At 48.4% G+C, this 27,102-nt stretch overlaps 1 protein-coding gene and 1 pseudogene across 1 annotated transcript in view; both read left to right on the forward strand.

The window, feature by feature from the left end:
* The first annotated feature begins 9,941 nt into the window (after positions 1 to 9,941).
* Positions 9,942 to 27,102, forward strand: part of LOC123648803 (zinc finger protein 2 homolog) — a 42,771-nt gene continuing 25,610 nt past the window's right edge. The window contains exon 1 of the mRNA XM_045566654.1: positions 9,942 to 10,017. The gene's annotated coding sequence lies outside the window, so the exon portion shown is untranslated. The remainder of the gene's footprint in view (positions 10,018 to 27,102) is intronic.
* On the forward strand, positions 11,894 to 14,113 carry LOC123648806 (annotated as a pseudogene).

Consider the following 27,102-nt stretch of genomic DNA (forward strand, 5'->3'; position numbering starts at 1 on the left):
CATTTCCCACGAAATCAGAAACAGCACAGGTAGTAGTAAAGAAGTTAGTAATGGAAATTGTACCTAGATTCGGCCTTCCTTTAGCCTTGGGGTCCGACAATGGCCCGGCATTCATTGCCAAAACTACTCAATTATTAGCTCAGGCATTACAAATTAAATGGAAGTTACATTGTATTTATAGACCGCAAAGTTCAGGTCAGGCAGAAAGGATGAATAGAACATTGAAAGAAATATTATGTAAGCTAAGAGCGGAGATGGGCGAAGACTGGGTGAGCCTCCTTCCTTTTGCACTATTAAGAACTAGGTGTACTCCATATGTCAGAGGTATAACACCATATGAAATAATGTTTGGCCGTCCACCCCCACTGGTTCCTAAAGTGGGAGAAGAGAAACTAGCTGAATTAAGTGACCACACTCTTCTTAAATCCCTGCAAGCCTTACAGCTGAGCACCCGGAAGATCCACAACTTAGTCAGGGCTGCACACTCTAGTCTTGCTAATTCTCCTTCTGATAAAGTTTCTCTCCAGGTACAGCCCGGTGACCTTGTTTGGATAAAGAAACTCCAGCCCGCTACTTTAGAACCAAGGTGGACTGGACCTTTACCGGTGATTCTCACCACCCCTACGGCTGTAAAGGTGGCAGGAAAACGCCACTGGATTCACCATACCCAAATCAAGAAGGCGACTCCAGTCCAAGAAGAACGATGGACGGCTCGGCCCACCGAAGATCCACTAAAGATAAGACTTTTAAGACATTCCTCTGGAGCATCTTGATGGGGATGGTGGCGACGAGCCCCCACCAGCCTTTAAATTACACTTGGGTGCTCACGCGCACAGTCGATGGGACAGTGATAACTCAAAATGTTACAGTCTTTTCTCCCTTGCTATATTTTGATTTATGTCAGCTTTTAGGTAACACTGAGCCTGTGATGGGGTTATTACCTGAAGGGAGGTTCGGGGCCTATGGATGTGGCAATATTAACATAGAAGAAAACATGCAACGCATTAGATATTATGGTTGCCCCACCACAGGCCCCTCGCATTGTCATGCAAATGGACAATACTGTATAAAGTGGGGCTGTGAAACTATAGCTAGTTGGATAAACAGTGACCCTGATATTATATTGACAAAAGAAGCTCCTAGGTGTGTTTCTTCAAATACCTGTAACCCCGTAACTATAAGTATCAAACGGGGCCAGGATCAGACTTGGGCCACAGGGAAGACCTGGGAATTTCACCTGTACGGAGGAGGGGGAAAGAAGGGGCCAGAAGTCTCATTCACTATTCAGAGATTTACCCCTGTTCGTCAATTTAATCCTATAGGCCCAAACCGTGAGATTTATTTAGGACCTGAATTACCGACACCAGCAATCCTAGAGCCCACAACACCAGAAAAGAGCTTGTTGCCAGAGCCACGCCGGAAGCCTGTGTTAAATTTGTTAAGTTCAGTGTATAAGTTTGTTAACCAAACAAAGCCTAATATAACTCGAGATTGTTGGCTCTGCCTTAATCCAGAACCTCCTTATTATGTAGGGATTGGAGCCATCCGACCCCTAGGTCAAAATGAAAATAATATAAGAAACTTGACTGCTGAAGAAATATATAAGCAACATTTATGCAAATGGGGTCAAAGGCCCAAGCTGACTTTAGAAGACCTACAGGGACAAGGAACTTGTATTTACCCTGTGGGGTTCCCCATATCCCAGTCTCCCTATATGGCGTCATGTAATATTACTATTCAATTGAATAATTTGACAGATCCCGAACCTAAAACACTCTTGGTGGCCCCAAATGGCACGTGGTTTGCGTGTACTACAGGTATCACCCCTTGTGTCAGACCCGCGGTAATTATACAAAAGCAGGATTTGTGTATTCTATCTCATATCGTGCCTCAAGTCTACTTTTATTCAGGAGAAGACGGACGAGAACATCTTCAAGCTTCCATCCCTTGGCGGCTAAAACGAGCCATTCCAGTTTTGGTACCGTTATTAATTGGACTGGGCATTGCAGGTTCGGCTGCTGTAAGTACTGCGGCCTTAATAACTGAAAATCAAAATTTTAAAATCCTGAGTCACCAGGTAGATTTAGATTTAAGTGACTTGGAAAAATCCATTAGTTATTTAGAACAATCAGTTGATTCACTGGCCGAAGTAGTCTTGCAAAACAGAAGAGGGTTAGATTTATTATTCCTGAAACAAGGTGGACTATGTGTAGCCCTGGGAGAAACTTGCTGCTTCTACGCCAATCATTCTGGAATTATTCAGAATAGTCTTTCCCAAGTAAGAAATAAAATACGGGAAAGAGAAGAACAAATTAATGCTAGAAATAACTGGTATCAAAACTTGTTCACCTGGTCCCCATGGCTCACCACCTTGTTGTCAGCTATAGCCGGACCATTACTGTTACTCTTATTAATAATACTGATCGGTCCATGCATACTTAATTGTTTAACAAATTATGTTCAAAGGCACATACAAGGGATAAAACTGATGGTGTTGCGTACTCACTACCACCATATTTGTGATGATGACCTATGATGACTATCAAGGATTTGATATTTCCTAGAAAACCAGTGGGGAATGTGATGGTCTTAGAAAAATCTTTCCTCAAAAATGACTACATAGGGTTAAATTGCTAAAGAATCTTAGGAAATTCTAACTGATGCTATCTGCTTCTGTACTAAGCTTGCTGTTCTAGTTGAAGAGGGAGAAAGGAAAATAGTCCTCGGGGGTTTAACGTAGGTATGCTTGATTAAATAGAATGTTAATGATTATAATCTGCTTATGTCGCCAAGAAGTCTGTGAAATCACTAGGCCCCTGGGCAGTGAAACCTTGAACTATTAATGGTTATCCTGTCTTTGTTCTCTTTGTTTTTCTTGTACATGTGTGCAGGCACGTAGCCCTTCTCCGGAGGGGTATAAAAGTCCTGTACAATTGCAGGTCGGGGCCACTCTCTCCGAGCAGAGGTGGTCGCCGGCCGGCTAATAAAGACTCCAATTAGACTTTTGATCCTTTTGTGTCTGATTTGTGCGCTTCCACCCTACAACATGGGCCACTGGTCTGGGTGGGTCAGTCAATCCACTGGAATGCCGGTCGGGAAGCTACCTTAAAAACTTACCTTTAGGTTTCAAAAAGGTGATGTTATCTATGGAGAATGTTAAGAATCTCTATGGACACCAGTTATGGAGAGAAAGTTAAGAATTTTTATGACCGCCAGCTGTGTGGCTCCGGAGTGGCAATTATAGAGAAGCAAACAGTGGGACAGAGACTAATTATTATTATTTTTAGCTAGGCCTTTACCATAGTTCTCACCTTGTACCCCAGGGTTTCAGGGCACTAGACTCATTTCAGCCTAATTGCCTTCTGCTTAACAAGCCACAGGGCTACTAGTTTTCCCCTGCAATTTATAAACCATAGCAAGCTGGGTCTAAATCAATAGCCTTGTTCCCTCAGCCTAACTCTTCTAGGTCTTGCAGTAAAATCATAAATTTTCAGTTTCCTTTCCGCATTTCCAAATGCCACCTTCCCATCCAGTTCACATTATCAAATGTTTTTCTTTATTGCCCACTTCAAACATGCAGTATATTAGTTGTGTGTCATTTCTTTACATAACAGTGGGTGATTGTTATTTAAATATTTGTTTTCTATTTCTGAACATTTCACATGAGAAGAGAGCAGACAGTAATCCCATGACACTCTGCTATAAAAAAACTTTGTGCCTCTCTTCCTGTTATCTTCCCTAGCCACACACACCTTAGCAGAATGTCTTTGGGTTGAGGTTCCTCTTTCGAAACTTTACAGTATGATGCGTCTTCAGCCACCCTGCTATGTTTTTCTCTTTCCCTGGTCCTGGGCTTCCCAATTCCCCGGAGGGTAATCCAGCATGCCCACAGCAGCCATGTTTTCTGGAGAGTCTAGTGAATATCAGTCCCTGAAACATCTTCTCCCTGGGGAACAGCTTGAGGTATGGGGGTGGAACATCTCAGGGGAGCAGGTAAGTGCTCTTGAGGTTGAGAGGTGTCTCCTGGTCTACCCTTCATCTAAAAAGCTAACCCATTGGGCCTTTAAGATTCTTTTTTGTACCAGCCTCAGTTTTCATTTCTTGGAGACATGTTACTGGTCAGCTCATCAGATGCTGGTATTCAGGGAAAAATTCATAAATAACTCCTGCCTTCTGGATTCTCTCAGAATTCTGTGAAGGAAAAAAAACTATCTCAAAAGAAAGGGTTAATCCACCCCCACAACATGGTGCAAGAACCTGCAAACCAATACACACTTCAGGAACATTGGAAGGCACAGTGAAGTTTCTCTTTGGAGGGTGGGCATTGAGCACTTCAATTAGCAGGATGGGGATGAGAGGATGTCCCAAGGGTGGGATGACCTTACTTGACACTTGAGTCAGACAGGTCTGTATTCTAGTCACCAGTGCCACTCCCTGAATTTGTTGCCTTGAAAAGCTTTGTTCCTTTATTTTAGCTTCAGTTTTTCTTTTTTTTTTTTATATTTTTTATTTTAACATATTAAGGGGTACAAACGTTTTATGTTACATGGATCACTTTTGTAATGCTTGAGTCCTAGCTATACGTATGTGCATCACCCAAATAGTGTTCATGGTACCCATTAGGTAGGTTTTTGCCCCATCCCTCCCTGCCCCCCAATTGATTTCTACTGAGTTTTACTTCCCTCTGTGCACATGTGTCATCGGTTAGTTCCAATTTAATAGGGAGTAAAAATGGGGTGTTTGTTTTTCCATTCTTGAGATACTTCACTTAGGAGAATGGTCTCCAGTTCCATCCAGATTGTTGCAAAAGGTATTAGTTCATCTTTTTTTTTATGGCTGAGTAGTACTCCATGGTATATGTATACCACATTTTATTAATCTACTCATGAATTAATGGGCACTTGGGTTGATTTCACATCATTGCAATTGTGACTTGTGCCGCAATAAACATTCAAGTGCAGAAGTGCAGGAGTCTTTTTTTTTTTTTTTTTTTTTTTGAGACAGAGTCTTGCTCTGTTGCCCGGGCTAGAGTGAGTGCCATGGCGTCAGCCTAGCTCACAGCAACCTCAAACTCCTGGGCTTAAGTGATCCTCCTGCCTCAGCCTCCTGAGTAGCTGGGACTACAGGTATGTGCCACCATGCCTGGCTAATTTTTTCTATATATATTTTTAGTTGTCCAGCTAATTTCTTTCTGCTTTTTAAGTAGAGACGGGATCTCACTCTTGCTCAGGCTGGTCTCGAATTCCTGAGCTCAAATGATCCTCCCGCCTCAGCCTCCCAGAGAGCTAGGATTACAGGCATGAGCCACGATGCCCGGCCTTAAAATAATGTTCTCTAGGGCCATCTATGTCATCACAAGTGCTAAGATTCCTTTCATTTTTATGGCTGAATAATATTTCATTCTTTGTCACATTTTCTTCATCCATCCATTGAAGGACATTTACATAGTTTCCATTCCTTGGCTATTGTGATTAATGCTGCAATACACACAGGAACGCAGATATGTTTTTGAGAAACCAATTTTATTTCCTTTTGATATATACCCAGAAATAGGATTGCTACATCATATGGTAGGTAGTTTTCATCATTTAAATTTTTAATAGGAAAATGACATTGTAACTTTTAAGGAACTACATGCTGTTTTCCATAATAGCTGTAGGAATTTTTATTCCCACCAACAGTATGCAAGTGCTCTCTTTTCTCCATCTTTGCCAATACAGCTGTGGGCGGTGAGCTGTCCATTCAAGGCAGAGATGTCAAACGTGACAGGTTTCAAATGTCCAGAAGGTGCCCCATACCTTAAAACTCGCTGCCTCAACGCTGGAACACTGTTCTGAGGGATGAGGTTACCATCTGTGTCTTTAAGACACTGGCCACTGAGGCCTCGGTTGCGATGACGCTTATGATTTCCCTTGTGAAAATGCCTAAACCGTCATCACCTTAAGGTCGATTTTTGGAGGTCTGTCCACTTAACTGGGATGGTGAAAATGGCCCACCAGACACATGCCTGGGAGTTGGAGTTTGCTCTGCTCGTAGCAGATTCTGGGTAACCCAATAATCACTCTTCCTCATGCCTCAACTTCCACATCAGCAAAAAGCACCAGTGAGGGTGACATTTCCGTGAAGCCACAGCCCATGTCACCCCTGCAAAGCTCTGCAGTTGGTCACAGGAGGACCAGGTGGAGGATTTCTCTAAAAGCGGCCCAACTGGTGCTCTGGCTGGCGAGAGCAGGGTCAGCAGCACGAAGGAGAGCGTCAGTTCCCGCAGCGGTTTAGGAGAGCCCAGTAGGCGGACGCTGGGGAAAGACCCCGGGGCGCGGGCGGGACTGGAAACCGGGCTGCAAGGCGGGAGGTGGAGCGAGGAGCAGACCCGCCAGATTAAGGCAAATGCGAAGTGCACTTTGGAGCCTCCCACCCTCCTCACTGTCGCGCCTGGGTCTGCCCATTACGACCCGCTTCGGAATCACTTCCGTCGCCAGAGGGCGGCAGAGAGCCAGCGGCCAGCCCCGCTTTGAAAAGGGCGGGACGCGCACCTCCCTGCCCCTCCCTCCAGGGCTGCGCACCGCCCCGGCCCGGCGCATGCTGGGATTGTAGTCCTGCAGCCCGGCCAACACCACACTGGGATGCATCAGAGACTACAACTCCCGGGATGCCAGGCGAGTGGCGCACCTCCCTGCCCCTCCCCCCAGGGCTGCGCACCGCCCCAGCCCGGCGCATGCTGGGATTGTAGTCCTGCAGCCGGCCAACACTAGGCTGGTATACACCAGAGACTACAGCTCCCAGGTTGCCAGGCGAGTGGCGCACCTCCCTGCCCCTCCCTCCAGGGCTGCGCTCCACCCCGGCCCGGCGCATGCTGGGACTGTAGTCCTGCAGCCCGGCCAACACCGGGCTGGCAGGGACCAGAGACTACAGCTCCCGGGATGCCAGGCGAGTGGCGCACCTCCCTGCCCCTCCCTCCAGGGCTGCGCACCGATGCATTCTGGGATTATAGTCCTGTAGCACGGCCAACACCAGGCTGGGATGCACCAGAGACTACAGCTCCCAAGATGCCAGGCGAGTGGCGCACCTCTCTGCCCCACCCTCCAGGGCTGCGCACCGCCCCGGCCCGGTGCATGCTGGGATTGTAGTCCTGCAGCCCGGCCAACACCAAACTGGGATGCACCAGAGACTACAGCTCCCGAGATGCCAGGCGAGTGGCGCACCTCTCTGCCCCACCCTCCAGGGCTGCGCACCGCCCCGGCCCGGAGCATGCTGGGATTGTAGTCCTGCAGCCCGGCCAACACCAAACTGGGATGCATCAGAGACTACAGCTCCCGGGATGCCAGGCGAGTGGCGCACCTCCCTGCCCCTCCCTCCAGGGCTGCGCTCCACCCTGGCCCGGCGCATGCTGGGATTGTAGTCCTGCAGTCGGCCAACACCGGGCTGGCAGGGACCAGAGACTACAGCTCCCGGGATGCCAGGCGAGTGGTGCACCTCCCTCGCCCTCCCTCCAGGGCTGCACACCGCCCCGGCCCGGCGCATGCTGGGATTGTAGTCCTGCAGCCGGCCAACACAGGGCTGGCAGGGACCAGAGACTACAGCTCCCAGGAGGCCAGGCGAGTGGTGCACCTCCCTGCCCCTCCCTCCAGGGCTGCGCACCGCCCCGGCGCATGCTGGGATTGTAGTCCTGCAGCCCGGCCAACACTGCACTTGCAGGGAGCAGAGACCACAGCTCCCCGGATGCCAGGCGAGTGGCGCAGCTCCCTGCTCCTACCTCCAGGGATGCGCACCGCCCCGACCCAGCGCATGCTCTATTTTGGTCCTGCAGCCTGGCCAATACTGGGCTGGCAGGGACCAGGGACCACAGCTCCCAGGATGCCAGGCGAGTGGCGCACCTCCCTGCCCCTCCCTCCAGGGCTGCGCTCCACCCTGGCCCGGCGCATGCTGGGATTGTAGTCCTGCAGTCGGCCAACACCGGGCTGGCAGGGACCAGAGACTACAGCTCCCGGGATGCCAGGCGAGTGGTGCACCTCCCTCGCCCTCCCTCCAGGGCTGCACACCGCCCCGGCCCGGCGCATGCTGGGATTGTAGTCCTGTAGTCGGCCAACACAGGGCTGGCAGGGACCAGAGACTACAGCTCCCGGGATGCCAGGCGAGTGGTGCACCTCCCTCGCCCTCCCTCCAGGGCTGCACACCGCCCCGGCCCGGCGCATGCTGGGATTGTAGTCCTGCAGCCGGCCAACACAGGGCTGGCAGGGACCAGAGACCACAGCTCCCGGGATGCCAGGCGAGTGGCGCACCTCCCTGCCCCTCCCTCCAGGGTTTCGCACCGCCCCGGCCCGGCGCATGCTGGGATTGTAGTCCTGCAGCCCAGCCAACTCCGGGCTGGGATGGACCAGAGACTACACTTCCCAGGATGCTATGCGAGTAGCGCACCTCCCTGCCCCTCCCTCCATGGCTGCGCACCGTCCCGGCCCGTCGCATGCTGGGATTGCAGTCCTGCAGCCCGGCCAACACCGGGCTGGGATGGATCAGAGACCACAGCTCCCAGAATGACAGGCGAGTGTGCACCTCCGTGCCCCTCACTCCTGGGCCGCGCACCGCCCCGGCCCGGTACATGCTGGAATTGTACTTATGCAGCCCTGCCAACACCGGGCTAAGATGGAGCAGAGACTACAGCTCCCGGAATGCCAGGCGAATGGCGCACCTCCCTGCCCCTCCCTCCTGGGCTGCGCACCGCCCCGGCCCGGTGCATGCTGGGATTGTAGTCCTGCAGCCTGGCCAACACCGGGCTGGCAGGGACCAGAGATCACAGCTCCCAGGACGCCAGGCGAGTGACGCACCTCCCTGCCCCTCCCTCCCTGCCGCGGACCGCCCCGGTCCGGTACATGCTAGGATTGTAGCCCTGCAGCCCGGCCAATACCGGGCTGGGATGTACCAGAGACTACAGCTCCCAGGATGCCAGGCGATTGGCGCACCTCCCTTACCCTCCCTCCAGGGCTGCGCACCGCCCCGGCCCGGCGCATGCTGGGATTGCAGTCCTGTAGCCCGGCCAACACCGGGCTGGGATGGATCAGAGACCACAGCTCCCAGAATGACAGGCGAGTGTGCACCTCCGTGCCCCTCACTCCTGGGCCGCGCACCGCCCCGGCCCGGTACATGCTGGGATTGTAGTCCTACAGCCCGGCCAACACCGGGCTAAGATGGAGCAGAGACTACAGCTCCCAGGATTCCAGGCGAGTGGCGCAGCGCCCTTCCCCTCCCTCCAGGGCTTGTCACCGCCTCAGCCCCGTGCATTCTGGGATTGTAGTCCTACAGCCCGGGCGACTCCCGGCTAAGATGGAGCAGAGACTACAGTTCCCAGGATGCCACGCAATTGGCGCACCTCCCTCCCCTCCCTCCATGGCTGCGCACCGCCCCGGCCCGTCGCATGCTGGGATTGCAGTCCTGCAGCCCGGCGAACACCGGGCTGGCATGGAGCAGAGACTACAGCTCCCAGGATGCTAGGCGAGTGGTGCACCTCCCTGTCCCTCCGTCCAGGCTGCGCACCACCCCAGAGCCCGGCGCATTCCGGGAGAGTAGTTCTGCAGCCCAGGAACAATGGGCTGATGGTCGCGCAGAAACTACATCTCCCGGCATGCCGAGCGAGGCGCTCACCGCCTTGCCCCACCCTGCATGGATGCGCAGCGCCCCCGAGCCCGGCGCATGCTGGGAGAGTAGTTCTGCTGAGCTGTGAATTCTTACAAAAGTGTTTCCTACTTTTATTTCATTCACAGAGTTTTCTTTATATGAGTTCTGTGTCTAGTGATAACTGACTTCAGGGAGAATATTTTTCTATGTTCATAAGATTCATAGGTTTTTCACCCCCTGTGTGAGTAGTCTGATGTACCGTGAGGTGTGACTTTTACCAGAAATGCTGTTGACGTTCATTACCTTCATGAAGTTTTACACCTTTCTGAGTTCTCCGATGTCCGGTGTGCAGTCCGTCCCGGAAGAAGGTCTTCTCACACTGATTACATCCACAGGCCTTCCGACTGGGTAAGTACCGAGATGCCGTGAGGCTTGACTTAGCCTGAGAGGTTTTTCCACCTTCAGTGTGACTGCCTCGATGCACCTTGAGGTGCGGCTTTCAGTTGAGTTTTTCCGCGTTCGTTAAACCCATAGGGTTTTCCTCCTGTGCGAGTTCTCTGAAATGAGCTGAGGGCTGATTCCTTGGGAAAGAATTTCACACGTACATTCTATTTTACATATTTCCCTGAGTCACCTCTTGGTCCGTGTGAGCTGACGTATCGCAGACTTTTCCACATACGTTACATTTACAGAAGGTCACTTCCATATGAACACTCTCATGTGTCAACGATATTTCCTTTCAATGGGAGGATGTCATGATGAAAAAAACCCAATATTTCCTACATGTTAATGTCTTTCCCTTGACCACTGTATTCAAAATGTTGAAGTCCAGGTTTGTCTAAAATGCTCATAATGTCTGAGGGATAGCCTCCTCAAATTACGGGTGTAATTTGTATTATCTCCAGTCTTGACCTCACCGGAGGAACTCGGGGGAAGCATGTTCTGATATACATCAAACACCTCAGCCCTCATTGCTTAATAGTTCCATTATTTACATTCAGATTTGAGATGTGGTTTCAGCTCAAATTACATGTTTTTTCCTATTTCAAGTCTCTTCTTAGTTGATGTTTTACTTCTGGTGATTACAACTTTCAACAGATGTCTGCTGTGACTTTTTTGGCTCCTTTCAATTAGGTCATCAACTGTCATCAACATGTGGGAGGCTCTGTTTTGAGGGTTCTTCTGGCTCCTTGCTCCAACTTGAAAATCACCTCAAATTTTGTAATGCAATGTCTCTTTTCCTTCCTGTGATGATAGGAGATAATAGTTGAGGAAAACACCGTAGGGCTTCTCTTTGCCCCATCCAATTTCCCAGCATCACTTCCATTGTTCTTTGAGACTATGGAGACTTACTTATTCATTTTTACTTGCTCTTAAGAAACATACGGAAGATTCTGGAGGATTCACTGAGAGAGTAGGTGAATGGAGAGGAGTTCTAAGAGAGCAGGCATTGCTTGATCCTAGTTTCTTATTTAGAGACATAGAATCAAGCCCCAAACCAGCACAATGGCAGTGGGAGAGGACAGGGTCTGGATTTTCAAAAGAAAAGATCAACACACTCATTTTGGATCCAAGAAACAAGTTGAATGAAAGTAAAAAGATGAAAACGTGCAAGCCACAGCCATAACAGTTGCTGTTGCAAAATCAGAAAATATTAGAATTTGAACCAAAAAGTCTAGATATGAAGTGGGACATTCAATAGTGATAAACTGGCTAATTTCCCAGGATGACATAACAATTATATATTTACTTAACAAATAAGCAACAAAATACATAAAGCCAAAACTAACAAAAATGAAGGATAAAAATAATCTAACAATAATAATTGGAGATTTAAATGCCCATCTTTCAATATGGATAGAGAAACAGTCAGAAGATCAACAAGAAATTAGAGCACTTGAAGAAAACTTTACATCAACTAGACCTAACAGATGTGTATGGCATGGTCCACCAAACCACAGCAGATGATGCAGTCAACTTAAGTGTGCATGGAATATTCTCTAGGATAAAATATATTCAAAGCCAAAAATTAAACAATAACATGAAAAGAATGTATCAAACAGAAAATGTGTTCTCTGACTACAATAAAGAAGTAACAACTAATGATAGCTAAAAATTTGGAAAAAGATGCCAGGAGGTGGACAAGGCAGGGGGACTAGGGGAAGAAAGGGCAGATGAAGGGGAGGAGAGAGGAGAGTGCGGGGGTAAAGAGTGGCCAAGGCAGGAAGATGGCCGTGGTTGTGGACGTGTGTGGGCACCCAAGTCTCCGAGTCTAGATTTTCTGTTCCCTTCTTTCTCTCCCTTTGCCTTACCTGTTTCAGTCTGGCATCAAGGGGGCTGAGTGTGGGTAGTGGTCCTGGGTACAACACAGGGATCACAGAGATGGCAGCCGATGGCTGGTCTGCAGCAGTGGCAACAAGGTGGGCAGACTTTGTCCCTCCTCTTGCTCCCCCCACTGCACTGTCCCCCAGCCCTTCACCCCAGGGACCTGTGCCTCCTCCAGCATAGCTCAGGGAGCAGGGGCTGGTCTCCTGCTTGGCTGTCCTGCCTCATGTCACATAACCAGAGCCGGAACTCGTCAGGCTGGGAGGAGAATCTGGGGGCAGGGTCTGGGCCACCTGTGGAATGCTGCGGGGGGAGGTGGGGGGTTGTTGGGGGTGTCCTCAGTAAGTGGACAAACTGCATTCATGGGTGGCAGGATTGTTGGGTAGCTTTGAAAAATAATACTTTGAGTTACTACAAATCTGAAGATGAGACACAGTATGGCTGCAGGGAATCCATTTCTCCTAGCAAGTATGTCATCAGATCTTATGATTTTGATGAATGTTAGTGTAAATGACAGTGTGTGGTATCTTCATGCTCGGGATTCAGATCATAGACAGCAGTGGATGGATGCCATTGAACAGCACAAGGCGGAATCCCGGTATGGATCTGAACCCACCTTGCCATGACATGGCTCAGTGGTATCACTGGTGTCTGGAGCAAATGGCTATTCTGCAACACCCACCTCCTCATTCAAAAAAGGCCACAATTTACATGAGAAATTGGCTGCAATGGAAACCTTTAGAGACATCCCATAGAAGACAAGTTGGTGCTCTACGGAAGTACTTTGATGCTGGTGCTGATGCTGTCTCCAAGGACGAACTTCAAAGGGATAAAGCTTAACTAGGGTATTATCATTATTTTTACTTGAAGAACGAATGGATTCAAAGCCTCTTGATCTTAAAGGGTAATGTCTTTAAGTGCAAAAGTGGTAGAAGATAATGAAAGTGACTTTCCTACATTCTGTTCTGATGGAGATTTCTTTCGTAACACCAGTGACAATTTTAAAAAGTTATTTTCACAGGTAACACCAAAAGGAATTAGTGGTATAGCCTTTCAGGGGGAAAGGATAACTTCTAAAGCGACAACTGCGGCAATCCTTGCAACACTTTCTCACTGTATTAGACTAATGGTTAAATGTGAGGACAGCTGGAAGAAGAAATTGGATAAGGAAATTGAGAAAAGAAGTATACAAAAAATGTGATGACAGAACTTAAGGAAGAAAAATCTCATTTTGGATGACCAGATTATGAAGAAGGTCCTAACAGTCTTGTTAATGAAGAAGAGTTCTTTGATGCTATTGAAAATGCTCTTGACAGACACATTATAATAGAAGAATAGCTACAGAGTGAAAAAGTCAGGTTACCTTGGCCCATATCCTTGCCATCTGCAGATGCCGTTTCTTCTGTGGGGACATATAGCTTTGTCCAAAAGGTTGAAGAGATGCTGCAGAACCACATGACCTGTTCATTACAGGATGTAGGTGGAGATGCCAGTTGGCAGTTGGTTGTAGAAGGAGAAATGAAGGTATACAGAAGAGAAGCAGAAGAAAAGGGGATTGTTGTGGATCCTTTCAAAGCTACCAATGCAGTTAAAGGTGTTACAGGACACGAAGTCTGGAATTACTTCTGGAATGTCGACGTTTGCAGTGCCTGGGAAACAACTGCAGAACATTTTTCTGCGGTGGAAACATTAGCTGATGGTGCAATCATCATGTATCAGACTAACAAGGGAGTGTGGCCTGCTGCTTAGCGAGGTGGATTCTATCTTCCTGCCATTCAAAAGGGAACAGCCTTGACTGAAAATGACCCTGAAACTTGGATAGTATGTCATTTTTCTGTGGATCACAACAGTGCTTTCCTAAGTGGCTGACGTGTCTGTGCCAGATTAAGTGTTGCTATGACATGTCAAAGCTTGGTGAGCCCACCGAGGCGACCCGAGAGCTGAGCAGGGGCAGCATTCTGTGCAAGATCACACATGCAGTTAACGTGAGTACTGGAGGATGGGCACCGGCCTCAGTGTCAAGGGCAGTGAAAAAACAAGATAATACTAAATTTCTTAAATGTTTTACATCTTACGTCCAAGAAAAAAAACTGCAGGAAAACCTATTTCTGTTCTAGCATTAGCAGTGACTGAAGCAATAACTAAAACTTTGTCAGATACATTGAAAAGTAAATATACTACCCATTTCACTTGGGGCAAAGGATGTCAGTTGGAATAAAAATATTTATGATGAAATTTCTAGCGAGAAAGAATGAAGGATAAAATAATTTGGGGATAAGACCTTTGAAAATTATCCACATGGTTCAGAAAACTTGGAAGAAAATGTGTGTGACCAGGGCCAGGCGCAGAGTCAGGGAAGACCTGAGAAGGCCCAGAGCGCTCATATGTGTTGACCCTCAGGCTCTGGACAAGCAGGAAACGAAGGTAAAAACAAAGCGGGCAACCCACGGGCTGAATGGCAAAGGTATGCCACAGGAGACGCATGGGGGACACCTTCAGAGCATTGCAGATTTATTTTCTAGGAGGGAAGCAGCCAGTTCAGTGTATCTGTCCACTGGGTCACTGAGCTGGTGAGACAGAGACTTCAGCGGTCATTCACAGTAAGTAACAGCATGTTCGTAAAGAGAGTTGAGAAAAGTCTCTGAACAAACAACTAAAACTCACAATACTCAGCTACAGTAACTCAAAGGAAGGGGGAAACGTCCAGTTTCTGGTGTTACCACATTATGTCCCCAATGTTCACTTTTAAATGAAAAGTTTTAAGGCATGCAAAAAACTATGACAATATGGCTCACAAAACAGAAATTACCAAACTGTTCCTGAGGAAGCCTGGACACTGGAATTATAAAACAAATCTTTACATTGACTACCTTAAATATATTCAAAGACCTAAAGGAAAACATGTACCAAAAGTATAATAAACTAGGAAAATGGTATATCACCAGACACTATCAATGAGGTAGATATTTTTCAAAATGAGCCAAAATTAAATTATAAATGTGAAAAGTACAATAATTGAAATTAAAAAGAAACACCTTTGGGCAATAGATCTTTCGTCTTTCTAGTAGCTATGTTAAACAAGAATCATGCAAAATGGTGTCTACTGCCATTCCTTGGACTTCAGACAATATCATTATTAGCACAGGCTGCAGCCAGTGGGTGCTGAGGGTTTAACTAGATCTCAGTTACTGAAACTGAACTTTGTTGAATCCTTTCCCATTCCACTGTTGGCTCCTACATTTATTTCAACATATCATTTATTTTTGTCCTGAAACTCTATTTAAATCTTTTAAACAAATTAAATTAAATATTAATTATCCTTGCTTCCCTGCTTTTTGAAGTAACCTTTTCTATCTGTTGAAATAAAAGGGTAACATTCCCTCTGGCCCCTTGTGTGGTCTCTTGTGTGGTTACAGGGTTTGCAAATGTTCACACTTTTTGCAATTACATATAGTTTTCTTCCTAATTATTTTTAACTCTTCCTTGAATTTTGCTCAATTTTTTTTCCATTTACCTACATTTGAGAAAAGGTATTATTTGGGTTTTTTAGGGGTATTGAACTCTTCTGAAGTCTAGACTTCTCCGTCATCATCCTCTCTTTCCCAGAGTAGTTTTGCAGGTAGAAGTCTATTAAAATAGAGACACATGGAGGCCCTCGAGAAAGCTCTTCCTAAACCTCTCCTCTGCCAAAACTGTCTCTGTAGTCACGGGCCCTTGCTCCCGCCTTGCTTTCGTGTCTGTGGCAACTGACCCATCCCTGTCCCTGAGCTGGATTCCATCCACCTCTGCCTTCCCGGGGACCTTGTGCCATTAATTCTCTTTTCTCCTTTAACTTCAAGAATTTGTTTTCTCCATTGGCTCTTCCCTTTCACAGAAAAGTATGCTCACTTATGCTCACTTTTTTCTTTATCTTGGAAAAAAAGCTTCCTTAACCATACATTTGCCTTTAACTACTACCACATCTCTCTTTTGAGCCAAATGTTTGGGCAAAGAAGGCCTCAGTTTCTGTCTTCCCTGTGTCGCCTGGCTTCCACTTCTCTCCCATGGCCTGCCGTCCGGCTCACTCGCCCGCATCCCCAGTTGGTGAGCTGCGTGGCCAGTGGCATCTGCAGGTTTCCCTGTCCTCCTGGGAACACTTGAGTCTGTTCCTTAGGGTACCATGTCCTGAGGGCCTGTCCACCAGGCACTGTGCTGGTGCGGCCGTCACAGAAATGAGCAGCTGTCTTCCCCGTTCTGACAGACCCACCGGATCAGCCATTTCTGATTAGTAGTCAGGTCCCCTCACTCCCACTGCTCAGCTTTGCAGCTTCACTTAGTGCCACTTACCCGTCCCTAGTCTCTCTCCTCCCCAACCCCCCTTATTATACGCCACTTCTCACAGCAATCACTTCTACACCATGCCTTCAATTACTTTCTGTATGCTCCGATGACAACAATTTTAAATGTTTCCATTTAACAGCTATATTTTACACAAGATACCTCATTTGCTGAAACCATAGAGTCAAAGTTACTCCATGAAAGTCATCACTTAAAAATGTGATATTTGGTTGGCACGGTGGCTCACGCCTGTAATCCCAGTGCATGAGGAGACCAAGGTGGCAGTATTCACTTGGGGCCAGCAGTTTGAGACCAGTCTGAGCACTATAATGAGACCTTGTCTCTAGAGAAAACTTAAGACAGATAGCTGGGCATTGTGGCACACGACTGTAGTCCCACTTACTTGGGAGGCTGAGGCAGGTGGGTAACTCGAGCTTAGGAGTTTGAGATTGCTGTGACTCTACCCCAGCATCTAATTTGGGGTCAGATAGGTCTGGGTTTGTATCCCAGATTCAAACACTGTGCAGCAGTGTGACTTCAGACAACCAAAATCTCTAAGCCTTTGTTTTTTCATCTGCCTGAACTCACTGAGGGTTGGGACTATCTCATACATACAGTGTCTGGTACATACAATGGGCTTAATCATTGTTAAATGAAGGAAAGACATTTTTAAAATCCACATTAAAAAAATTTTCCTTATAAAAAGTGTACTGATAGACAATGTCACTCCCCTGCCCCAAGCTTTATTTTAATCTTTATTTTCTGATAATCAAGATCAGGGATTTGTGGGATCCCAGACTGCAATGGGAACAAATCCTCGCGCGACCCTCAGCAGTCATGTGACCTTGGGGAAGGTACTTAACTCCTGCAGGTCAATTTCTTTTGTAAAATCTGTGAAATGTAGAACCGGCTGTTTGGAGGGCTATAGGGCATACACGGTTGGAACAGTATCAGGCACATAGAGCTTTCCAGATGTTAAGTATTTTTCCTCATGAGGAAAATGGAATGAGGATCATGGTGCCCCACTATGTGGTTCTCAATTTTTTTTTTTTTTTTTGAGACAGAGTATCACTCTTTTTGCCCTGGCTAGAGTGCCCTGGCATCAGCCTAGCTCACAGCAACCTCAAACTCCTGGGCTCAAGCAATCCTCCTGCCTCAGCCTCCCGAGTAGCTGGGACTACAGGCATGCGCCACCATGCCCGGATAATTTTTTCTATATATTTTTAGTTATCCAGATAATTTCTTTCTATTTTTTTTAGTAGAGACGGGGTCTCGCTCCTGCTCAGGCTGGTGTCGAATTCCTAACCTCGAGCAATCCTCTCGCCTCGGCCTCCCAGAGTGCTAAGATTACAGGCGTGAGCCACCGTGCCCAGCCTGGTTCTCAATTTTGTAATGAGAAAATTGTGCTTTATGTGCTGTTAAAAAAACAAAAAAGGAAAACCTGGAAACTCCTGCCATGGAAGGTAGAAACAGGTGAGAAAAGGGAGTTGGTGAGTGCCAGCCTTTCAGAGCTTGGGAGGAGAAGTTTGGTCTCTATTTTCTGGACAAGGAGGAGGAGGGGTGATGTGTCCTTGGGTCTCATTCGAGACACAGCCACAGTCTTTATTGAGAGTAGGACCAGGGCCCCAGCGGTTGCTATGGTCAACTTGCAGGTGAAAACTAAAACTCATTAGAAGACAGGGGAAGAGCCTTTAGTTGCAAAAACAGTCCACAATGCAGGTGTAAGTAACTAAGTTTGATGAGCAAATGAAAGCTGCAGACTTGGAAAGACTGAGCTGCTAATGAAATAATCTCTTTACTAACAGGGGCTTATGGAGCCCATTAAGGAAGATTACTTGGAGGGACACATGCAGGCGCACTTCCTCAGGGCAGCCCGGAATCAATAAAAATTGGACCCAGAGGCCAGGCGTGGTGGCTCGAGCCACTTAATCCTAGCACTCTGGGAGGCCCAGGTGGGAGGATCACTTGAGCTCAGGAGTTCGAGATCAGCCTGAGCAAGAGCGAGACCTGGTCTGTACTAAAAATAGAAAAATTAGCGGGGCATGGTGGTGGAGCCTGTAGTCCCAGCTACTCGGGAGGCTGAGGCAGGAGGATCGCTTAAGCCCAGGAGTCTGAGGTTGCTGTGAGCTAGGCTGACGCCACGGCACTCACTCTAGCCTGGGCAACAGAGTGAGAGTCTGTCTCAAAAAAGAAAAAAAAAGCAATAAGATGATGACCTTGCCTTATGCAAATATGTAGTTGGAAAAAGGTGTATTTTTAAAGCTTTCAGATAATTGTGGGTATTATTTTATACTACACCAGAACTCCACAAGTGCTAGTTTCTTAAATTAGTTACAACAGAATTTTAAATATCGGTGCATTTATGACATTAATATTCATTGACTTATCTTGCACAATAAATGAATCTTTTCCTCTTGAAGGAAAAGTTTGTTTTTGTTAGTATCCTCACCAATCTTACAAAAACATTCTTTAAGTATTAAAAAGCAGTCAGGCTCACAGTAGAAGGTATAAGTTCTTGTACTGTGGCCTTAGTAATATTTTTAGGTCGAAAGCATAAAATTTAGTATTGGAAACAAATACTTGTTATTTCCTTAAGTGACAAACTCTCGCTTTGTTCATTTTTGAGAATGATAGTCAATTGTGTTTTCAAATAAAATGAGGTTCTGTGAAAAAATTGGCTTATTTAGCTCACAATTAAATCACAAGTGCTTTTGCTTAACACAACCATACTTCAGCATGCAGAATGTAAATTTCTCACTTATTCAGAATATTTAAAAAGTCAACATTTAATACCACTTAACTTTTGCTGATTCATGAAGTACATTCTTAAGTCAAGCAGGTTTTTTTGTTTGTTGTTGTGTTTTACTGCAGGGGCAGTGAGGAATGGAATGACCAGTGTGACTGGGTTATACTAGTAGGGCCGGTTTATCCCGAGCCACGCGGGCGGGCACGGTCCTGCCAGGTGACAGCTGGGCTTTCCGCGGAGCTTCCCAGCGCATTCCCTGCTCTCCATCCTCTTCCTCTCCCTGAGACAGGCCCAAAGGGTCCTTCGCTTCGTGCCCTGCGCTGTTCCCAGGAACAGACAGGCAAGAAGCAAGGGGACCCAGGACGCGGAGGGGCGCCCACGTGGGCTCCGTCGCGCGGGGACGCGAGGACGCAGGCGGGGCTGGGGCCGCGGGGGTCACACGCAGGTGTCCGCACCCGGCCACCGCCACGGCGCGGCGTCAGAAGCGGCGCACCCGCGCTCCTTTCGCTCGGGCCGTGCTGCGTGCTGGACGGCGGAGTGGGTCAAACGGACGCTGTCCTTGTGTCCGCTGTCAGGTGGAGAAGAAAAACAATGAGTCACGGCGAACTGTGGCGAGTGCTACAAGCTGAAACCGTATTTCGCTTTCCCCCAACGTCGGTGTAACTTACTTGTTCCAAGAGCAGCGAACGCTGGGTGGAGGCTGCGGACCGGCACTGCCCGCCCTGCGCGCACCGACCCAGCAAGGTACTTACTGTCACTGTGCCCACTTAGCAGATGAGGAGGCAGAGCACAGAGAGTTTAAGTAACTTGCGAAAGGTCACACAGCTGATAAGGGAGAGCTGGGATTTCGGTTAAGGCCCCGCTTCCCCGGACTCCCTGTTCTCCGTCACTGATTCCCTGTTGCTTGGAAAACGAGAGCTTTGGCGAGGTAAGAAAGAAAATGTTACCCAAAAGTTCAATACCCTCTACCCTCGGGTCCTTAACATTTGGGTGTACTCTTTTTTTTTCTTTTAAAATTTCTTTTATTATGAATATAACAGCATACTATAGAAAAACACATGAAACAAACATACAGCTTTACATTATCATAAAGCAAACACTTGTGTAGCTCCTTCCCAGGTAGAGAAATGGAATTTTGCTGACATCCCAAACCCCGCTCCCCACAGGGAACTATCATTTTGACCTTCATGGCAATCATTTTTTTCCTTTTCTTCTTAGATTTATCGCCTTGCAGGAGTGTTAGCATTTCTGGTGAGCATATATTTAGGAGTTGAATTGCTGGATGTATATGTTCAACTTTTTTTTTTTTTTTTTTTTTGAGACAGAGTCTGGCTGTGTTGCCCGGGCTAGAGTGAGTGCCGTGGCATCAGCCTAGCTCACAGCAACCTCAAACTCCTGGGCTCAAGCGATCCTACTGCCTCAGCCTCCCGAGTAGCTGGGACTACAGGCATCTGCCACCATGCCCGGCTAATTTTTTCTATATATATTTTAGTTGGCCACATAATTTCTTTCTATTTTTAGAAGAGACGGGGTCTTGCTCTGTCTGAGGCTGGTCTTGAACTCCTGACCTCGAGCAATCCACCCGCCTCGGCCTCCCAGAGTGCTAGGATTACAGGTGTGAGCCACCACACCCGGCCTATATGTTCAACTTGAATAGCTAATGCCAAACAATTTTCTAAGGCGATCGAACCAATTTATATTAATATTTCTTCTAGCACGTGCAGTTTCCTGTTGCTCTCTACGTCCTTGCTAACACTTGACATTGTTAGTATTGATTCCAGCTATTCTGCTGGATATGTAGGAATAGTCCCTGATGATTAATCATATTGATGCATGTGGTTATTGGACATTTGCATATCCTCTTTTGTGAAGTGCTTGTTCAAGTTCCTTGCTTATTTTTCTATTGGGATGTCTGTGCTTTTCTTACTGGCTTGTGGGTGATCTCTGTTCTGCATATGAGCCCTTAATTGGTTATAAATGGGACAAATAGCTTCTTTTATTCTATGGCTTGCCTTGTCACCCCCTGAATGGGTTTTTTTTTTTTTTTTGAGACAGAGTATCACTCTGTTGCCCAGGCTAGAGTGAGTGCCCTGGCGTCAGCCTAGCTCACAGCAACCTCAAACTCCTGGGCTCAAGCAATCCTCCTGCCTCAGCCTCCTGAGTAGCTGGGACTACAGTCATGGGCCACCATGCCCAGCTAATTTTTTCTATATATACTTTTAGTTGTCCAGATAATTTATTTCTATTTTCTTAGTAGAGATGGGGTCTCGCTCAGGCTGGTCTGGAACTCCTGACCTCAAGCGATCCACCTGCCTCAGCCTCCCAGAGGGCTAGGATTACAGGCGTGAGCCACCGTGCCCAGCCTGAATGCGGTCTTTTGATGAATAAAATTTCTTTTTTTTTTTCTGAGGAAATTATAGCTTTGTTTTATAGAAGCATACTTTACTTACACAAATTCACAGATTTTAAGTGTTTAATTTGGACAACTGTATATATCCTTGTCACTGCCACCACAAGCAACATACAAAATATCTCTATCACCCCAGAAAATTTCCTAGTGACACTTTCTAGAAAGTTATTCACCCCTGTTCCAGAGGTGACTACTTTCCGATTTTTATTACCGTAGGTTATTTCTGCCGGCTCTAGGATTTCACATAGAATGAAAAATACATGTTCACTGCCTTGATTCACACTGAGAAACCAACCATTTTACCCATGTTTCATTTCATACAGTCACTGCAAATGTCAGTGAAAAAGCAATCAATGTCTTATTATTCCTGTAAGAACAGTTTTGACCTCATGGGCCTTCTGGAAAATGGTCTCGGGCATCTGCGGAAGTTGGAAGACCACAGTTAGCGAAGCACCGGTTTAAATGAGTGCTTGGAAAGAGTGCTCATATGTTAGTATTATCAACTTCTCAAGTTCATCTAGGACTGGTCTATTATAAGAGAAAGAAGCTGTTATGTTTTTTGCTCAGACTGCTTAAAAGAAACAAGAAATACATGATAAGATTATATAGGAAAGCAAAGTGAGGAAAGACTTTGGAAATCTGAATCTCACGTTCATGTTCCTTAAGGCCCTAAAGCCGTCACTGCCCAACACTACTGCTTCGTGACATGCTCCTGGTGTCCCCGTGTGAGGCTGGAGGAGTGAAAGATGTTTCGCCATCACCAGTGCGGACGTATTTCACCACTGCCTGTTAGGGGGGGTCGTGCCTGAAGGCGGCCGCGGCCGCCGTCGCAGCCTGCGGAGGACAGGGCTGGTGCGCCGGGGCTGGTGCGCGGGGGCCGGTGTGCGGGGCTGGTGCGCGGGGGCCGGTGCGCGGGGGCGGGTGTGCCGGGGCCGGTGTGCGGGGGCGGGTGTGCGGGGCCGGTGCGCGGGGGCGGGTGCGCCGGGGCCGGTGTGCGGGGGCGGGTGTGCGGGGCTGGTGCGCGGGGGCGGGTGTGCCGGGGCCGGTGTGCGGGGCGGGTGTGCGGGGGCCGGTGTGCGGGGCTGGTGCGCCGGGGGCGGGTGTGCCGGGGCGGGTGTGCGGGGCGGGTGTGCGGGGCTGGTGCGCCGGGGGCGGGTGTGCCGGGGCGGGTGTGCGGGGCCGGTGCGCGGGGGCGGGTGTGCCGGGGCGGGTGTGCGGGGCCGGTGCGCGGGGGCGGGTGTGCCGGGGCGGGTGTGCCGGGGCGGGTGTGCGGGGCTGGTGCGCCGGGGCCGGTGTGCGGGGGCTGGTGTGCGGGGGCGGGTGTGCGGGGCTGGTGCGCCGGGGGCGGGTGCGCGGGGGCGGGTGCGCGGGGGGCGGGTGTGCGGGGCTGGTGCGCCGGGGGCTGGTGCGCCGGGGGCGGGTGCGCGGGGGCGGGTGTGCGGGGCTGGTGCGCCGGGGGCGGGTGTGCGGGGCGGGTGTGCGGGGGCCGGTGTGCGGGGGCCGTGTGCGGGGCCGGTGTGCGGGGGCCGGTGTGCGGGGCGGGTGTGCGGGGCGGGTGCGCCGGGGGCGGGTGCGCCGGGGGCGGGTGTGCGGGGCGGGTGTGCCGGGGCCGGTGTGCGGGGGCGGGTGTGCGGGGCTGGTGCGCCGGGGGCGGGTGTGCGGGGGCCGGTGTGCGGGGCTGGTGCGCCGGGGCCGGTGTGCGGGGGCCGGTGTGCGGGGGCTGGTGTGCGGGGCGGGTGTGCCGAGCGGAAGGGCTTTGTTGAAGGTGGGCCCCTCCCTCCATTCCCCTCACTCCCAGCAGATATGTTGCTAAGACATTAACAATTCCTGAATTAATTTTTAAATGAATATCCTTATTTTTACAGAGATGCAAATAGGCATTTTGATGAGAGGCCGCTTCCACTCCCAGTAGGTGTCACCTTTTTTGAGCTTGCGTTTTTCTCCCGTGGAGCTGCGTTTACTTCGCGCCGGCGTCCACCGCCTCCGAGTCCCCGGGCGCCGCGGGCCGGGCCGGGCTTCGCGAGGGGCTGCGGGCGGTGCGCGTAGCCTCCACCTAACGCGGTGCCTCTTTTTAAAAGGTGATTTTCAATAACACCGAGCAATGGAAACATCAGTATTCCCATCACATGCATACTCTCCATGAAGATAATTCAAAAACAATGTATCAGTTAAAATGGAAAAAGTAGGGCTTCCCGCCCGCGGGCGGCCCCGTGTGTCCGGCGCCCGCCGCCCCGGACAGCGCAGCCGAGAGCCCCGCGGTCGCTAGAAACCCAAGGTGACTTTTCACAGTTCACTTCAGAGGAGCATGAAAATAGCTCAGATCTCCACAGATTCTGTCGGGAGGGAGCGGAAAGGAGCATAGAAACCGCCCCGCATCCCGGGCCGGCTTCCCGCGCGGGTTCCAGCGGGTGGTGATGAGCGTCGCGTCCCGTCGCGTCACCGTCGCGTCCCGTCGCGTCCCGTCGCGTGTCAGCCCTGGTGTGGGAAAGGCTGACAGACGCGTCGTCCAACCAGAATTACTGTGACGAATACATGGGCACAAATGTGAAAACTGATGTCTTGAGAGTACTTGAACGTTTTTCTTCCATGGATGCTCAAATTGCATCTTCTTCCTGTGGGAAAACGTTCCGGAGGGATGCTTTAGACGTGACCCTGAACGCGAACTGTCGTGCACATTTGTTCACATTCTTTTCAGGGGCACACAGCTAAGAGCTCAAGGTGCAATAATAGCTTTTTTTGTGGGGGCAGGGGAGAGGGGACAATAGCTTTTTAAAGATATTTCTTATTTATAAAGAATCTTTAGAAATAAAAGTAGGTTCCTGAAACTGTCATCAGAATTTTAAGAGAAACTTGTTAAAGAAAAGTAAATGCATGCATTTGAGTTTAATGATCATTATGGGCCGGGCGCGGTGGCTCAGGCCTGTCATCCCAGCACACTGGGAGGCCGAGGCAGGAGGATCGTTTGAGCTCAGGAGTTTGAGACCAGCCTGAGCAACAGCGAGATGCTGTCTCTACTAAAAACAGGAAAAAAAGCAGCCGAAACAGAAAAAAAAGCAGCCGGGCGTGGTGAGCCCCTGTAGTCCCAGCTACTCGGGAGGCTGAGGCAGGAGGATTGCTTGAGCCCAGGAGTGTGAGGCTGCTGTGAGCTATGATGATGCCACTACACACTACCTGGGGCAATAGGGTGAGACTCTATCTCAAAAAAAAAAATCATTATGGTTTAAAATGTTGCCATTCTTTTTCTCATCACAAAACAATTGCTGTTAAAGGCAGCAGGAGAGATTTCTGGATTCTCCACCACACACACACAGCCTGTCGGGGGATGGGGAACAGTGACACGACCACGCTGTCCACGGGCAGGCACTGAGTGCCGTGGAGGTTTAAGGAGGCCCAGGCTGTATTCCATAGGCTATTCTGATGTGTGTCGTGACTGACAACTTCTTCCTTAAAGTCTTCGTTCCTTGGATCATGGGTGTTAATCCTTCCCTGCCGACGTCTTGTGCCTGCTCAGGAAGTTGCCCAGGAATATGGTGCCAGCAGGACTTGGACAAAGGCTTTGCCAGTTGGCCTGCTAAGCTCTAGTTGCGTCCTGACCTTGGCATCACTTATACAGAATTCCTGTGCTAAGCCTTCATCATTTGAAATAGGAATCCTATTCAAGCAGTTGGGATTGTTTTACTCCTCCCACGGCAAACCTGTAGAGAAAAGTCAACCTAGTGGCTTAGAGGGAAAGAATACTTAGGTCAGTACCTGCTCCTTTAGCATCCAGCAAGGGTTTAGGGCAGGAGGCCTGTGCTGAGCACTGGAATAGAAGCCCCTTGGTGGACACAGGCCTCCTTGTGGAGCTGGAGGCCATGGGGACTCTTAGCACCTGCTGGAGAGAAGCAAGAGTGGTGCTTCTGTACGCGGAGAGAGAAGTGACGCGGGAGAAACAGCGGGGTTGGGAGAAGGGCCATCCCTGCAGACAGGTGAGGTTCGATGTGCCTGTGAGACAGCAGAGGGCCCTGTCCGGTCCCTCGCCTTTGGATGATGGAACTAGAGCAGGAACCTGAGCTGGAGGGAAGGAGTGAAGAGTGAGAGTAATTGTGCAGTGGGAGTGGAGAAGGAACAAAGGAATCTGTAACTGGTTGTGACTAATTAGTTGTAAACACCACTGCACAAGGACCAACCTGTCCTGCTCTTTTGTGATGCAGCATCCTGTACGTGGCTGGTAGGTCTACTTAGTACCACCTTAGTATAAACCTTCTATTTCCTTGTTGATCTTCTGAATTTTCTCTATCCATTATTGAAAGTGCAATAATGAAGTCTCTAACTCTTATTGCTGGATGACGTTTTTCCCTTCAGTTTTGTCAATTTTGGGCCCATGCATTTTTTCTGTTTTGTTAGGTGAACTTATGATTTTTATAATTATTTTCTGTGCGTTTTTTTTTTTTTTTTTTTTTTTGAGGCTGGGTCTGTCTCTGTAGCACTGGGTGTAGTGCAGTGGCATTGTGATAGCTCACTGCAACCTCAAAGTCCTGGTCTCAAGTGATCCTCCTGCCTCAGCCTCCTTAGTAGCTTGAACTAGAGGTGCCACCATGCCTGCCTAATTTTTCTGTTTTTTGTAGAGACAGGGTTTGTCTCTTGCTCAGGCTGCTTCTTCCTGACATTTGCAAACTTCAGGCTGTTCTTTCTGAAGACATCTCACTCCCTAAGTGGCTTTCTCTCTCTCCTTCCTTTTTTGGTATTTACTCAAATAGTGAAATGGAGCCAAAATTTTTGTTAGATACTGAATTCTTCCTTTCCTCTGAAAACCAAGCACAGTTTTCATTCTCCCTTTATATACATTACTTTCAACACTATACCTTTTTTTTTCCTCTGCTTTGATTGTTTTCAGAATAAAGTGCTTTGGAATATCTGTTCATTCCTTTGACATTTTATTTATTTATTTTTTTTTGAGGCAGAGTGTCGCTTTGTTGCCCTGGCTAGAGTGAGTGCCATGGCCTCAGCCTCGCTCACAGCAACCTCAAACTTCTGGGCTTAAGCGATCCTACTGCCTCAGCCTCCCGAGTAGCTGGGACTACAGGCATGTGCCACCATGCCCGGCTAATTTTTTCTATATATATTTTAGTTGGCCAGATAATTTCTTTCTATTTTTAGTAGAGACGCGGTCTCGCTCTTGCTCAGGCTGGTCTCAAACTCCTGACCTCGAGCAATCCACCCGCCTCAGCCTCCCAGAGTGCTAGGATTACAGGCATGAGCCACTGCGCCTGGCCTTCCTTTGACATTTTAATCAGTAATAATATTCCATGGCCTTTTATTTCCAATGAACATATTCAATTTTGTCTCTTGGAGTCCCTGGGCTAAATATCATATGAAAAGCATTAAGGTGAGTCATAGAGAATCTCTGGTGGCTGTAGGGTGCAAGAATTTTAATCACAATCATTACTAAAACTGAGTTTTTATTTGATATGAAGAAAATACATACAATTTGTTAGGGATAATGGCAATATTTGCATAATTTTCTTAACCATTAGAAATAGGTATTGAATTACCTACAAACTAAGTATTGCGGTGTGTGATATATACTTTAAAATGCCACTGGGATAGCTGGAGTTGGTCATTGAAAATGATGGCAAAATAGGAAAAATCTTTGAAGTTTTTTGATTGGTACTATTCATGATGGGTTTTATTATATAATTATCTCTACTACTGT

The sequence above is a fragment of the Lemur catta genome, chromosome 13 (genome assembly GCF_020740605.2).
Source record: "Lemur catta isolate mLemCat1 chromosome 13, mLemCat1.pri, whole genome shotgun sequence".
Lineage (NCBI taxonomy): Eukaryota > Metazoa > Chordata > Mammalia > Primates > Lemuridae > Lemur > Lemur catta.